The sequence below is a fragment of the Sapajus apella genome, unplaced genomic scaffold, assembly GCF_009761245.1.
Source record: "Sapajus apella isolate SASKATOON/1434 unplaced genomic scaffold, GSC_monkey_1.0 scaffold71, whole genome shotgun sequence".
Lineage (NCBI taxonomy): Eukaryota > Metazoa > Chordata > Mammalia > Primates > Cebidae > Sapajus > Sapajus apella.
In genome coordinates, this window is record NW_022437011.1 from 1,397,083 (window position 1) to 1,412,591 (window position 15,509).

Genomic DNA, 15,509 nt, shown 5'->3' on the forward strand with positions numbered 1-15,509 from the left:
GTTTTGTCTTAGGTGGCCATTTGGCTTCCACTTAGATACCTCCAGTGACACAGAATTCACCAGCACCTGGTAGTTCTTCCTGACTTTAGACACCTGCAGTGACTGTACAGAGTGGCCAACTTCTCCCTCCCCACCTCCCCCTTCTCAGCTCCTGCCAGGAGTGAGGGCATCAGTACAGTAGGGGTTAATATCTGAGCACGACAGTCTTCCCGGGTGTTGGGAGGTGGGGAGGGGCAATCAGGCAAGCTGTAGCGGGGGCACTGCTGTTTCAGGGGCTGGGGCATGAACGGTGCAGCGGCTCTGGATCTTTGGCAAAGTTGCCCAGCCCAGAGCTCATTTTCTGTCCTGACGGCTGCTGTGGAGAGGAGGGAGGGAGGAGGAGGAAACAGGGGAGCCCCTGTGGGTGGCCCAGTGGGCTGTGGAGTGGCAGGGAAGGGCTCCTGGATGTCCCAGTTGGGTTTCCGGAGGATCCTGGGATGGGTCAAGAGTTGGGTGCATTTTGGAGGCAGAGTTTACCTTGTGGGCAAAGAAGCACCGATGCCCTGTTGGTTTCTGCTGTGGCCGCAGGAGCACAGGGGGGAGGGGCCCTGGAGACAGGTGTGTGCTGCTGTGAGTTCTGAATGTGTTTGCACCAGTGTGCATTTTGAGGAGGAGTGATGTGTGTTGCTGTAAAAGGACTTTTGAGGGAAATTGATTGTGACACTGGGGTACACTTGTGTGGCCCGAAAGGGTGTGCAAGCATTCATGCATGTGCACCAGGAAGAGGTGCTTCATGTGTAAGGCCTGAAAATGCAAGTGTGCCTGGAAAGGGTGCCTATGTCCTGTGAGTATCACAGGAGTGCTGCTGATTGGGTCGAATGAGAGCAAGGATGTGGACATGACTCATTATATGTGCACATGTATGGCAGGTTAGAGCTGTGTGCACATAGGAAGACACATGTGCATGAGGTCTGGGGGTGTGTGAGGATGCTCATGTGAGATGCGGACACAATGGTGTTCCTATGAGGTCTTGACATGAACATCTTTGAAAGCTGGGGTCATGCACACAGGAAGATGTACAAGTGTGTGCACACGCATGTGTGTGCGTGTGTGAGGCCTGGGCTCACAGGCTTGTGTGGGAGTATGGGTGTTATAGACATGTGTGAGCTCATGCTGGTGTCTGCATATGTGCAGGAAGGAGGTGGCCCTGTGACTGTATACGAGAAGGCTGCTTGCACACACACACACACACACGCGCACACACACACACATGCACACACACACACCCAGACTATCCTACAGGCATATACCGCCTCCCATGAGCACACATACCCATGTGTAGGTGTGTGTTCATTCTTATCTGCAGACTTTCTGCTTTTCTGAATGTGCTTTTATTGGGGGTAGGGGCAGAAACAAAATGTTTGCGGCTTCTCTAGAGGACTGAGGTTGTCTACAAACTTGTGCAGGGACCCCTCTCCAGGTGTTTTCCAGTGCGCGCCTAGAATCCAAGAATTCCCTGATTAGCGACGAAGCTGCCTTTCAGGGAGTGACCAAGACTGGGTTCCGGCAGGACTGCGTCATGAGTACAGTGAGATGGAGCTGAGATGTGACTCAAGCACTCAAAGTGAAAATAAAAGTGATGTTTTGCCCCGAGAGGAGATGGATATCATTAAGACTGGGTTTTGTGGGGACAACTTGGCAAAGAAACCCTTCGTGAGACTTCACAAGGAATTTCAGGGGCAAGGGAGCCCTGGTGTGGCCATGACAGGAAAACCGAGGGTAAAAGGCATAGCTAGGCCTTCTTTAATCAATTTCAGGCTTCTTCCTTCCAGAACCATCAGTGCTCTTAACCTTTTTTAGGTCACATATTCCTCCAGGAATCTGATGAAAGTCTAAATCTACGTTCCCCAGAAAAACGCACAAAGCTCCGAAATGTTGCATGCAATGTCAGGAGCTTGCAGGACATTGGGAAGGCTGTGTATGAGCCGAAGGTTGCGGAAGCTTGTATCGGAGAAAAGGGGATGAAGTGGCCTGGTTCCACACCTCTGATGTCTGTGTTAAAAAGACCAGAGCACATCACTGAGGAGCCTGGGGCTCCTGCTCTGCACAGCAGCTTCAGTCTGAGCATCCAGTGGTGCAGGGAGGGGCAGTGCCCTGCATGGCCATTAAAGACACAGGCTCTGTCCCTCACCACCCATAGCTCTGTGACACGGGGCAGGCTGTGCTACCTCTTCCCCTCTACTTGTAGACTAGAGATAAAAAGGGCTGTGAGGATTCAATGAGATTGTGCATGTAGAGACACAGCCTTGAGCCTGGCACACGATGGGCCCCCCAGGCCGATTGCTACCGGGGTGACTGTTGTTGTTCTTAAAGGCTGGGCAAGGCTAAAAGCAAGGAAAGGGACCTGCTTGTACCTTTTGTCTGGAGTCGGTCCATCCAGGGCTGGGAGGAGGTTGACCAAACCGTGCTTCCCTGCTGGCTGGCTGGGAGGCAAATATTCCTGTTCTGTGGAAGGAAGCCATGAGGGTACCTACAGGGCCTGTCCTTCGATTGATGACCCATGGTTCCTGCCAGCTGGGACACTGCAGTCACCACCCAAAAGCTGAGCCCCCATCCCAGAACCCACTTCAGATCATTAGCAGGGTGACTGGAAGACGCAGCCAGGTTGGCCCTCAAAGGGCACACGGGAGCCTTTGGGTCTCCCTCTTCAAGGCCTTGGGCTGCCCAGCTGGAGAGGTGGGCAAAGCCCTCTGGAGGGCTTCTGGCACCCTGCCCAGTGGGGTCTGGCTCAGAACTGCAGGCCTTTGCAGAGGCCCAGGTAGGGCTGGCTATGGATGTGAGAGGAGCTGCTCTTCTCCAGCCCTGGTAGGCAGCCCTCTGGGAATCTGTGATGGGGCCGGAGCCCTGGGCAGGGCTTCTGGAGCCTCTTGATGCTACTGGACTGCAGGTTCCACTGAAGCATATGAATTCAGATGAGTCAAGAACTTGATTCCGGTCCCCTAGAAGGTTGGGGTGGGGCTGTCTCTTGGGATCCAGGATGAGCTCATCCTTCCTCCTTTGACCCAATCCTCTTCTCTCCCGAGGATGAGAGAAATAAAAGCCCAGACCCTAGAGGCACAGAAGCTTGCAGGAAGCATGCTGGACCAGCTCCAGGGTTCAGTGTGGACTGAAGCGGCCAGGCCCCAGCTCCCAGCATACACAGCCTTCCCCAAAGACCTCTCTGAGAAAGGGAAGAATGCTGGTTATGGGCGAAGGGGTGGATACAGGTGCACCAGAGGGCTCAGGGAAGGGGTCCCGTTCAAGGAAGTGGAAAATGAACCTTTTCCAGCCTTTGGCATTCTCTGGGCTTCTGATCCTTCCCCCAGGAGGGGTTAGAAAGGCAGAAAGTTGTCCTACAGCCTGTGTCATCACTGGGCTGTATGGGAAGAGTCTCCGAAGGAGATTTTACTTGAGAGAGGGAGCGGGAGGGAGGAAGAGAGACTGGAGAGAGAGCTTAGCCCACTCTTTTCTCTCTAGAAACAGATTTGAAACTGACTCAAGGCAGAGCTGGGGTTGGAGATGGGGTTGTTGGGGCTGCAGTTGGCCAGCCTGGTTGACAGGGAGGAGAGGGCACCTTTCTCCACCCGGGCTTCTTCTCACCTGGGCTGATCCATGGGTGGCAGTGTGGCCCAGAGGCAGCTCCCTGCACTGAGGTCCTGGGGCCTGGGTGCTCAAGTCTTCTCGTGGGACCCGAGCTCTAACATCTGTAGAATGTGCTTAGCAATTCTGCCTTTCCCAGGCAGAGCCGATGGGAGGATGGACAATGTCATGTTGGAGAGAGAACACTGGGCATCCATGCACCCGAAAACTGGGGGCCGTACTTTTCCTCCACCTCTTATACCCTCTCCTATCCACAGCACTTTGGGGCCAGTGAGGCTCTTCATCCATGAGCTCATCTCTGGAGGAGGCGGGCAGGGCTTACTCATCCATCTTACAGATGAGGAGACCGCAGCTTGAGGAGGTGGAGAGACTGGCTCAGGGGATTGTGTCCAGGCCTCCAGCACCCGGCATACGGGGAAGACTGCTGAGAGGGATTGCAACTGGTGCCATAGCTGGAGAACGTCCTTCCTCTTGCCCACTAACAAGGGAAGAGGAGCAGTGGCCACATGGGCAGGGGAACTCTGTTGTTGCTGATTTTTCAATCATGATTCCACCTCTAATATACTGGGCCATCCTGGGTGAATCATTTGCCCTTTGTGTGCCTCAGCTTTACCATCTGTAAAATGGGGATCATAATACCTCTGGAGATGCCTGCAATGCCCCTTTAGAGATGCCACCCTCTGTAGCCTCCCTCTGTGGAAAACACACATGGGAAATTGCAGACCCCCAGAACATCAGAATTGTAAGGACCATGGAGGTGCTCTGCTCATTGCATAGATGGTCTTTGCCTTGGTCTTTGGGAGTCAACACTTGGAGAGAAGTGGCTTGGTTTGTCCAAGGCCACAGGAGAGGCAGGGCCTGGGCTTGGGGACTAGATGATGTGCAGCGACCAGAGGCCAAAGGATGGGAAATTGAGGGGCAAGACCTCAAGGAAGGGGTAGCAGGAACAGGGAAGGGACAAGCTTTCCTCCCTCTCCTCCAAGCCATCAGAGCCGCAGGCACGCACATGTTCTGGTGCACGCTGCAGCCCTCCGCCCCCGCGCAGCCGCCCCCACACAGGCTGAGACACACTGACACTCTGCTGAGCCTCCCTCCCTCCCTCCCTTCCTCCCCACCTCCCTCCCCAAGCACACAGTGATACTGCCGCCAGCATCCCCTGCAGTCCGGGCCATGGCCATCTCTGTGGGTGTGGGCAGAGCCTCAGAGCGCAGCACCTGCATCCTGTTGCTGATGTCTGCATGCTCACACACACCTGTGCATCTTCACACAGCTCATAGGAGCACACACATGCACATGGACACACATACACACTGGCTGTGACAGGGCATAGAGCATCGGTCCATCTCCCAATGCAGGGAGAGCAAGATGGCGCTGGCTGGGTTTCTGGGCTCTCTGACTCTGTCTCCTCTATGTTTGTCTCTCTATCTCTCTGGTTTCACTCTGCCTCTGTGTCTCTGCCTCTGCCTCTGCCTCTGTCTCTGTCCTCCCTTGCCTCAGTCCCCTTTCTGCATGTGAACTGCCTGTGGTCCTCTCTCCCAGCTTCTCCGTGGTACTGTAAGAAGCCTCCCACCCCAGGCAAGCCTGGTGCAGCCCACCCTGCTGAGACCCAGTCCCAGTCCTCTAGGTCCTCGTGTGGCATGGCTGTCCACCACGGAGTCAGGGGGGGCTCTAAGGCCAGTGAGACTCTCTGTGCTGGAGAAGGTTGAGGGCCTTGGTGTCTTGGGGTCATATAAAAGGAGGAACACGCCGTGCACAGTCGCATGTACCTGTAGTTCCAGCTACTCGGGAGGCTGAGGCTAGAGGATCGCTTGAGTCCAGGAGTTCTGGGCTGTAGTGCGCTATGCTGGTCGGGCGTCCGTACTAAGTTCGACATCAATATGGTGACCTCCCGGGAGTGGGGGACCACCGGGTTGCCTAAGGAGGGGTGAACTGGCCCAGGTCGGAAACGGAGCAGGTCAAAACTCCCGTGCTGATCAGTAGTGGGATCACACCTGTGAATAGCCACTGCACTCCAGCCTGGGCAACATAGTGAGACCCTGTCTCTAAAAAAAAAAAAAAGAAAGAAAAATATTTAAAAAAAAGAAAAGAAAAAAATTTAAAAATAAAGAAAAAACTTAAAAAAAAGAAATTTAAAAAAAAAAAAAAAAAAGGAGGAACACATCCAGGATCCTTGCATCCTTTCAACAGATATTTCCCGAGCATGGACTCTGTTCCCAGCCCTAGGTTGAGCCCAGCATGTACCACTTGCAAAACTTCTGTGATCTCTGCCCTGGCAGGGCTCACCATGCAGTGCAAAGCCAACATTAATTAAATCACTTCAGAAATCATTATTTAAATGCAACTGGATAAGGGCTTTGGCCACACACATGGAATTGTGAGCTGCAAAGAGCTCAATTAGCTGGGGTGAGGGAGGTAGCAGGGAAAGTTCCCTGATGCTGTGACATTAGGGAGCTGGAGGCTGAATAAGAGTTACCTAGAGGTTAGCTGGGTGTGGTGGCTCATGCCTGTAGTCCCAGCTACTCAGGAGGCTGAGGTGGGAGGATTGCTTGGCCCCAGGAGACCAAGCCTGCAGTGAGCTCTGATCATGCCATTGCACGCCAGCCTGGATGACAGAGCAAGACCTTATCTCTGTTTTAAAAAGAAAGAGAACGTGAGAGGAGGGAAGAAGAGTTAACCAGAGGGTAGAGGGTGGAAGAGTATTCCTAACAGTGGGAACAACTCATACAAAAGCTCTGCGGTATGTATTTCAGTGGAGCATGCAGCCCTAGGGGCATCTGGGGTCTTATTCTTTTCTGGCCTGGTCAGCCTGACCCGAATTTCTAGATGCTGGGTCCTAGCAGGACTATTAAAAACCTGTAGATTGTCTGGAACAGGGGACCAGGCAGGGTGGAGAAGATCTGGAAGCTGAATCAAGTGAGAGAACACCGAGGAACTGGGGGGCTTTAGCAGACAGAAGAGACTTCTTGGGGGCTATGTCTCCCTCCTCCCCAACCAATCATTGCTTCGGAGATGTCCTAGGGCTTGAGAGGCCCTAGAGGCAGAGCTGCCAACTTTCTAGAGTAAGGGAGGTAGCTTTCAGCTCCACAGAGGGAAGACACTCTTATGGTCAGAACTGCTCCTGCATCCCAGAGCTGGCTGTGGCCTCAGGAGCAAGCGCTCTGGCAGCAGAGATGTGCAAATCCCACCCTCATTCACCTACCTTCCTTGCATGCCTCCTGCCCAAATCTCTACCCTCACCTGGGGAGATGCTTTGCTACAAGAATGAAGTGGGAGATGGTTTAGGGCCAGGGTATTCCATTTAGCATATTGGAGGGAAGAGGACCCCGTTGTCTTACAGATAGCAAGCTAAGGCCCAGAGGGGTCGAGGGCCTTGCCCATGGTGACACAAGCCAGTGACACAGGAGAACTGGACACTCCAGCCTCTGTCCACTCCAGTGCTTGGCTCTCCTACCCCTGGAAACCTCTCTCCTCTGATGCTTGAACCTCTAAAAGACTTTGTGGTGTATACTCTGGACAGGGTCAGGCCATCAAAGACTGAGGAGAAAGTCACCCCTTGGCATGTCCCCTGCCTTGCTGGGCTGTAGCCCTGCCTTTAAGCACTGTAAAAAGAAAATTGAGGCTGGGTAAGGCGGCTCACATCTGTAATCCCAGCACTTTGGGAGGCTGAGGCGGGTGGATCTCCTAAGATTGGGAGTTCAAGGCCAGCCTGACCAACATGGAGAAACCCTGTCTCTACTAAAAATACAAAATTAGCTGGGCATGGTGGCACATGCCTGTAATCCCAGCTACTTGGGAGGCTGAGGCAGGAGAATCACTTGAACCCAGGAGGCGGAGGTTGCGGTGAGCCAAGATTGCACCATTGCACTCCAGCCTGGGCAACAAGAACGAAACTCCATCTCAAAAAACAAAACAAACAAACACCCCCAGAAAAACCAACAACAAAAAAAGAAAATAGAAATTTTTCTGTTTTTCTTTTTGTGACCCATTTGAAAAAACCCTTGCACAGCCAAAACAAGGAATCTGTTGGAACTTCTGTTGGTTCAGTGTTCCCTGCTGCAAACAGATTCTTCTGGTTCCCAGCCCTTCTGTGTCCCCCACGAGACTTCTGCTGAGTTGGTGTTTGGGGGTGGGGGCAGTGTGGGACAGCTCGAACACACTGCGTCCCTGCAGCATCTTCTAGAGTCTGGGAGTGGGTGGCTGCAGGCGGTCGAGAGGACGGAAGAGGTGTGGTTTCAGTAACAGGTCCTGGGATTTTCTGGCTGCATACATAATGCTTTAGTCTGTGGAGTTCTGCTCACAGAGCTGGGAAGAAGTGGGGAGTCAAGCAAAGGGGATGGTGAGCATCCAGCCCCATCTTCTCAGAGCTGTTTGCCAATTGAGAACTTGCATAGCTGTGTTTTGTTTGTGGATTATTACAAAAAGGTACTAATGCCTCAATAGGAAAGAAAGAAAAAGAAAGAAAGAAAGAGAAGGCTTAAAAATTACTTATCGAAAAAGATTAAAAAATGAAAAAAAAGAAAAGAAAAAAGAAAAATAAAAAAAGATAAAAACAAAAGAAAAAAAAAACTAAAAGAAAACAAACAAACAAAAGAAACCAAAAAAAATTATTTATCAACACTTGATGTCACAGATGGGTAAGCTGAGGCCTAAAAGCTTCTCATTATTTCTGAATGAATTAGATCCCAGCTTTTTAACTGTTTTGGGAATTAGGAGCTTTCAGAGAATCTCACCTAAGCTATGGGTATCCCCCCCCTCCCAAAGTGCACACTCACTGTGACATGCAGAACGCTGTTATTTTCCACAGGTCCTGCTACTCTAAAGCCCAACGGTGGACCTTGAGGTCAGAACCCCTCTGATCTGAGAGTACTGCGTATTGGCAAAAGCAATGGACTACGAATCAGCAGTCCTGGGGTTCAAAGCCTTGGTTCCAGCTTCTTCAGCTTTGGAATGGGAGGGGGTGGACTGCAGCATGATGGGCTATACCAGGTTCTGACGCAGCCACATGTGGCCCACACTCTAGCCCAGTGCATGGCGCTGCCTCTGTGGCCAACCCCAGCTCTTTCCCTTTCCCCAGGCATTCTAACCCTGTCTATTCTGGGTTCCACGTCCTGGGTGATCAAATCAGCCAGCCTGGGCTATGTGTTACTGACCACCAAGGCGTTTTGGATGCAGATTCTCTCACATATAACAGATCTATCTGCAATTGACAAGGAACTTTCTGAAATCCTCCCCAGCTCATCTCAGAGAAGTGAAATGCATAAGTATCTTAACCGAAAATGGGGAAATTTTGGGGAGGAGACCGGGATTTGATTATGAGGTGCCTGCCATGTAGCATCCAGGCAAGATAATGAGTAGCTAAAAATACGGGGCTAGAATTCCAAAGACAGAAGGGGGCTCTGCATGTGGATTTCAGTCTTGGGCGATGGTCAACGGCTTTAACTATTTGGGGAGTCATGGACTCCTTTGTGGAGCTGATGACTACGCATCCTTTTTCCAGAACAATGCACAGACACAGAATCATTTAAATACAGTTTTAAGTGGGTTCTCAAATGCCCAGAGCCTCCCCAGAGGTCACAGCTAATGGCCCCTGGTAGAGGGGATGGGCGGGAGTGGTAAGAGGGCGGGTGGAGAGAGGCCAGGGAGCAGCAATATTAAGGGAAGGTGGGGCAGGGAAGGCATTGTCTGTGATGGGGGAGGCCGGGAAAGTGCTTCGATCTAGAAACAAAAGGAAGGGTGAGCTCAAAGCTGTGTTCAGTGGGGCCAAATGCTACCTGGGGTGGGGCAGGCAAGGTGCATTAGGCTCCCCGGGGGACTGCAAGGGATAGTGGTGAGGGTGGAGGAGGAATGGGTGGGCGAACCTGGCGCCGGCATTTCTTCCATGGAGCCCTGGGGGCGGCAGCCAGATTGTGGTGGGTTCATGGAGTGTGGGAGGTGGGAAGAGGAGGCGGCGGATGTCGGACATTTGTTCTGGAAGTTTGGCAGCAAAGAAAAAGGGAGGAAGGAAACAGCACAGGCTGCTGGGTCGAGAGAAAGGTTCTTGGTAGTTTTGTTTTATTTGAGGGGTTGTTTTATTTTTCTGGAAGGAGGGAGACCTGAGCATGTTTGAAGAAACAGTCAATGAAGGGCAGATAGTAAAGACTACCCTAAGGGGCCCAGACAATCAGACCCCCACGGAGCCCAGAGTGGAGGGAAGTGTGTGGTGAGTGTGCTGTCCCCAGAAGGCCGCAACAGACAAAAGGTGCTCCTGTCTGCTGAGACTCACAGGTATACCATGGGCTCTGAGTGGCTTGGGGTGAGGGTGAAGAGGCTTCCTTTCGAGAAAGTGGCGGCAACCAGTCTTTGGTAGCAGAGACCCCTCACAAGTGGCTCCAGGAAGGAGGCAGGGCTGGTGTTTCTCACCCCCATCTTTCAACTAGGAAACTGAGGCCCAGAAGAATAAGGAAACTGGTAGCCGAGCTGAGTGAGGCTCAGGACTTCTGACTCCCCATCTAGTGCTCCTGGAGCCGCACTTGGCTGCATGTCAACTCTTCCTGCTGTTTCAGGCCAGGGAGGGCGGTGGGCCCCTGTGGGCTGCCAGCCAGCTACACCCAGGACACCTTGCCTGCCAGGCAGCCAGAAAGCAATTTCCCAGTGTGAATCTTGCTTTTCACAGCCCATTAGCACGTTCCCACATTCTCAGCCGCGCGCCGGACCCACTGTCACTGTGCCCTCTCGTCTGCCTGCTGGAGTGCCGGAGCGGGGCCTCCCTGCCTGCCCACACTCCTGCTCGTCTACCCTCAGGGGCAGGCTGCTCAGCCACCTCACTGTGGCTCCCACGACACCTCCACCTTGGCTTGCTTCTTCCCCAAGCTTGGCAAACAATGTCCGTTTTGTTTCTAATGATGCCAGCTGTCCTCCTCCCTTCATGGATAGTGATGCCTACACAAGGCATTGTTCCTTGAGCATTTACTATACCCCAGGGACTCTGCCAAACTCATTGCCTACCTTATTATCTCATTGAATCCTTGAAACAACTGCATAGGATTGGTGCTATGATTGTCCACGTTTTGCAGGGGGAGGAGACAGGCTTACTGAGGTGAAGTAGCTTGCTAAGAAGTAGCTGACCCATGATGTGAACTCTGCTCCTCTCCATGTAGAGCCACACTCTCCATCACCCACATATTGTTACTTAAATTAAATCAAATAAGAAATTGGGTGCCTAGTTCCGCTGGTCCCATTTCAAGTGCTCTGTAGCATCTGTGGTTAGTGACTGCCGCAGTGGACAGCTCAGAGTGTTTCCATCATCACAGGAAGTTCTGTTGGAACTGGTGTCAAACATTAGAGCTGCAGGGCCACTGCATTCCTGAGCCTCATCCCTACCCCAGCCTCCACATTGCAATGAAGAGGCTGTGGCCCTCACTGGGGCCGGTTCTTGCCTAAGTCTTTCCAGCAGGGCTGAGGGCTGAGACTCAGTTCCTCCAGTGTCTGTCTGTCTCTCCCCCACACACCCCTCCCTGCCTATGTTCTGTGACCCTCTGGCTCGCATGGATGCATCATACCTAGGGTGATATACGTGTGCTTTGTCTCACCTACAGCCCCATAGCATCACACACTTAGGGGCTAGACCAGGTTGCCAATACATGCCTATGGCCAGACACCCACCCCTTGCACCAGGGAACACTTCCACCACCCCTCCTCCTTTGCACCCAGGGCCACTCCCCCACACCCCTCCAGGAATTCAGAAACACTTTCATAGACACTTCTAGGACTGCCCATGGCCATCCCCCACAGCCCTCACACCCAGGCCTCATCCCTTCCTCTTGGGACCCTTAGCCATGGCCTCCCACCCTTGCCCTCCCCACCTTGGCCTCCCTGCCTCTCCAACCCTGTCCTGTTCCCAAGCTCCAGCCCACCCACCCATCTGCTGGCCACCTGCTCAGCTCAGGGCCACAAGAGGAGTGGGCTGGCTCTTCTGTTTGCCAAGGTTTCTGGGCTGTGGCCACTTGTTCATGCAGGACAAGAATATAGAAATATGGTTTTTTTAAAAAACAGAAGATAAAAAGAGTTTAGGGCTGCCGACTCACTGCCCTCACTCTCATTTCTGCTATGACTTTCCTCTGATCCCCACAGCCATGGCAGGCAGGGGCGGAGCCTGAGGCTGCCTAGGTAGCAGCCCAGCCCCTTTCCTTGCCTCATTCAGCCCCCCTTTCTCCCCCCACCATGTCCCATGTGCTTGGTACTGCGCCAAGTGTTTCAAACCAGTTACCTCACTGAATCTCCTGACAAACCCAGGACGTAAAGGCTATCGTTGCCCTCTAATAGGAAGACGCAGAAAGGTTATGTGTCAAGTTCAGCGTCACACATTTAGGGGTGAGCTAGGATTGGCCCACAGGTCTTTGTGACCCCAGAGCCTCTGCTCTTGAAAACCACGTTGTCCTGTCTTCGGTTGAGTCAGAGGAAGAGTGCAAGTGACCTGGATTCTCTTTACAGCCTCAATTTAGAACATGCCTGCTCATGTGAGGCCTCAGTTTCCTGATCTGTTAAATGGGAGATCAGAATTCCGACTTCACAGGATTGCTATGAGAGTCCAAAGGGTGCTTAGTGGTGAATGTACATTTGAAGGGAGGAAGACTTCTGGGCATGTGAGGGGCTGGTACCCTCTGGATAAGCTGCTCTAAACTTGTTTTGAGAAACTCTCTCTGAGCATCTGATAAAAGCTATGCACCTTTACCTCCCCTCCAAAACATGCACTTGCTTATACTTGGATGCACCAGGTGTCCTTCAAGGGTTCAGGGTTCCCACACTGCCCCACCTATGGCATGGACCCCTGGTGAGGAGCCTCTGATTTACAGAAAAGCTTGCTGCTGTTCTGAAGAAGAAGTTTAGCAAGTGTGGCTTCTCTTGTTTTACAGACGTGGCTCTTACGGCCTCTGCTCACCGAGCCAGGGCCCAGGCTCATGGGGCCGGTCAGGCCTCCCTGCACAGAGCGCTCACTGGCCCCCACCTGGGCTGATTTCCAAGGGAGGCAGGATATGCGGCAAGACTTCCCCGGAAGGCATTGGGCAGTGCTGGGCTCCCTGGGAAAGAATCACCCCTAGATGGAGTTAAAATGAAATTGCAGATTTCCTGGGCCTATACCCAGAAGTACTGATTTAGGAGGTCTGGGTGGGGCCTTGGAATTTGCTTACTTTTTCTTTTGAGACGGAGTCTTACTCTGTCACTCAGGCTGGAATGCAGTGATGCAATCTCAGCTCACCGTAACCTCCGCCTCCGGCACTTAAGTGATCCTCCTACGTCAGCCTCCTGAATGGCTGGGACCACAGACGTGCACCACCAAGCCCAGCAGTAGAGATGCGGTTTCACCACATTGCCCAGGCTGGTCTCAAACTCCTGGGCTCGAGTGATCCTCTCAGCTTGGCCTCCCAAAGTGCGTGGATTGCAGACATGGGCCACCACTCCCCAGAATCTGTGTTTTTTGTTTTTTTTTTTTTAAAAAGATCCAGCTGGGCCTGGTGGCTCATGCCTGCAATCCCAGCACTTTGGAAGGCCGAGGAAGGCAGATCACGAAGTCAGGAGATTGAGACCGTCCTGGCCAACATGGTGAAACCCCATCTCTACTAAAAATACAAAAAACTAATGAGGAGTGGTGGCATGCACCTGTAGTCTCAACTACTTGGGAGGCTAGGCAGGAGAATCGCTTGAACCCAGGAGGTGGAGGTTGCAGTGAGCTAAGATCATGCCACTGCACTCCAGCCTGGGTGACAAAGCAATACTCTGTCTCAAAAAAAGGAAAAATATAAATAAGAGATCCTCCAGGGGAGTCTGAGGCAGCCAGTTTGATAACCACTGATCTAAGGTCTTTACCTAGAAGGGCGTTTTGCCTCTCTAACAGAGAAATTATCTTCATCCCTCCCTCCCTCTGTCCAACCATCCCTCCCTCTATTCCCTCATCCACCCAACACATATTAATTGAGCTCTAGCTTTGGACCAAGCTTTGGCAGTTGCTGCTGAGCAGGACAAGACCCAGCTCCTGCACTCTGGAGCTTAAAACCTTCCCTGCCTTCTGCCCTTCTCTTCCTGGAGTTCTCAGAACCTTACCCAGATATGGCCGCTTTCAACACTTTTTCTCAAAGGGCTTTTGAGGATCATGGCCCCCAGCTAGACGGGGACCTAAAGGTCTTTGGGTCCATCCCCGTGCCTGGGTAGGGCGGGCACCTTTGAGAGACCAGTTGTCCCTGACCTTCCTTAGATGCCTTTTCCTGTTCCTAACACGCCATCTGAAAATTTCCTCTCCTGTCTCATGTCAGTTTCTCTCACTCTTGCTGAAATCCACCTCCTGCTCCTGCAAGTAACACTCACGGAGGCTCTATTGGCACCAGACACTGGGTAGTCAACTACTGGGAGCAGAGAGAAGAAAGGGAAAGTCCTGGCCCTCAGATACTGTCAGGGTGGGAGAGAGAAACAGGAGGAAGAGCCACCACCAATCTGAACTAGATGGAGATATAGGGTTATGATATTATGATGTAATAAGAAATATATAAATATACATTTGGTCATTTTCCCTGGTTCTTGACACAGAGCTCCCCAAACTCTTGGGGGTACTAATAGTGTCTTTTGTTCTAATATTTGGTCTTAGAACGCAGTTCCTGACTTGGAGGTCCCACCTGCCTTGGAATTTCCTGGGTGATGAGAACATCTTTTGTTCTAATGAGGCAGCTTTGGGTGGGTGCCTGTGTGGGAGCTGGTCACAGAAAGACCAAACCATGATCGGAAGCTTGGAACTTTCAGCCCCTCCCCCCATTCTCAGGGAGAGGAGAGGGGCTGGGGATTGAGTTAATAATCAATCGTACCCAGTGATGAGGCCTCCATAAAGGACTCTTAAATATGGAGCTCGAAGACCTTCTGGGTTGGTGAACACATCCACATGCCTCGAGGGTGGCACACCCCAACTCCATGGGGACAGAAGTTCCTGTGTTCAAGATCCTTCCAGACCTTGCTCTATGCCCCTCTTCATCTCGCTGTTCATCCACCCTTTACCATAACCTTTATTGTAAACACGCACGCGCGCGCGCACACACACACACACACACACACACACACACACACACGGTAAAAGTATGCGTTTCTCTGAGTTTTGTGAGCCATCATAGAAAATTATAAAAGGAGGGGGCTGTGGGTAACCTGATAACCCACTCTTTGTGATTGGCATCTGAAGCAAGGGGACTGTCTTATGGGAATTAACCCTTAGCCTGTGAGGTCCGGACTAACTCTAGGTAGTTAGTTTCATAATTGAATTATAGAATACCCAACTGGTGTCCAGAGAATCGGTCGGTGTGAAAAAAAAAAAAAAAACTCTCCAGAGCTGGTGGCCAGAAGTGTGGGAATGATGGAAGAAAAGTGAATTATTTTCTAAGCAGAGGTGCTCTGGAAGCACGGAAGAGGGGCCGCATAGCAGAGGAGAGTCTCTGGGAAGAGCTTGGGGTCCTGCTGCTTTCTTCCTGGTAGCATGTGGGCAGGCTGCACACCCCAAGAAGGACCCACAGCTGCACGAGACCCTCTGTGTGCCCATGAATTCTGGCCCTCTCTAGCTGTCATACAAGGTTATATTTCTTGGTCTCTAGTCCGTATCTTGGCTCCTTCCTCCTCATCCTTCTTCAGTTTCCCAGCCGCTCATTTCCTGCTGCCCAGACATGAAGCCAGTGCTCAGGGCGGTGTGCAGAGCAGGCATCTGTGCTAGCCTGCAGGCCTCCTCAGTGCCTGCCAGCATCCTCCTCTACCTTGTCGGCCTCATCTTTTTGTGTGCTCAGAGGTGCCCATAAGCTTGGGATGGGGGATCCAAGTTTGGAGGATGTGATGGGTGAAGCCATGCCAAAAACCTGGGCATGGCCCTGCATGCCAGGAGGTGGAAGGCT

General features: G+C 52.2%; 1 protein-coding gene across 4 annotated transcripts in view; it reads left to right on the forward strand.

The window, feature by feature from the left end:
* CAMK2A (calcium/calmodulin dependent protein kinase II alpha) overlaps window positions 1-15,509 on the forward strand; it is a 71,060-nt gene that overhangs the window by 1,115 nt on the left and 54,436 nt on the right. The gene's annotated exons all lie outside the window — the stretch shown is intronic.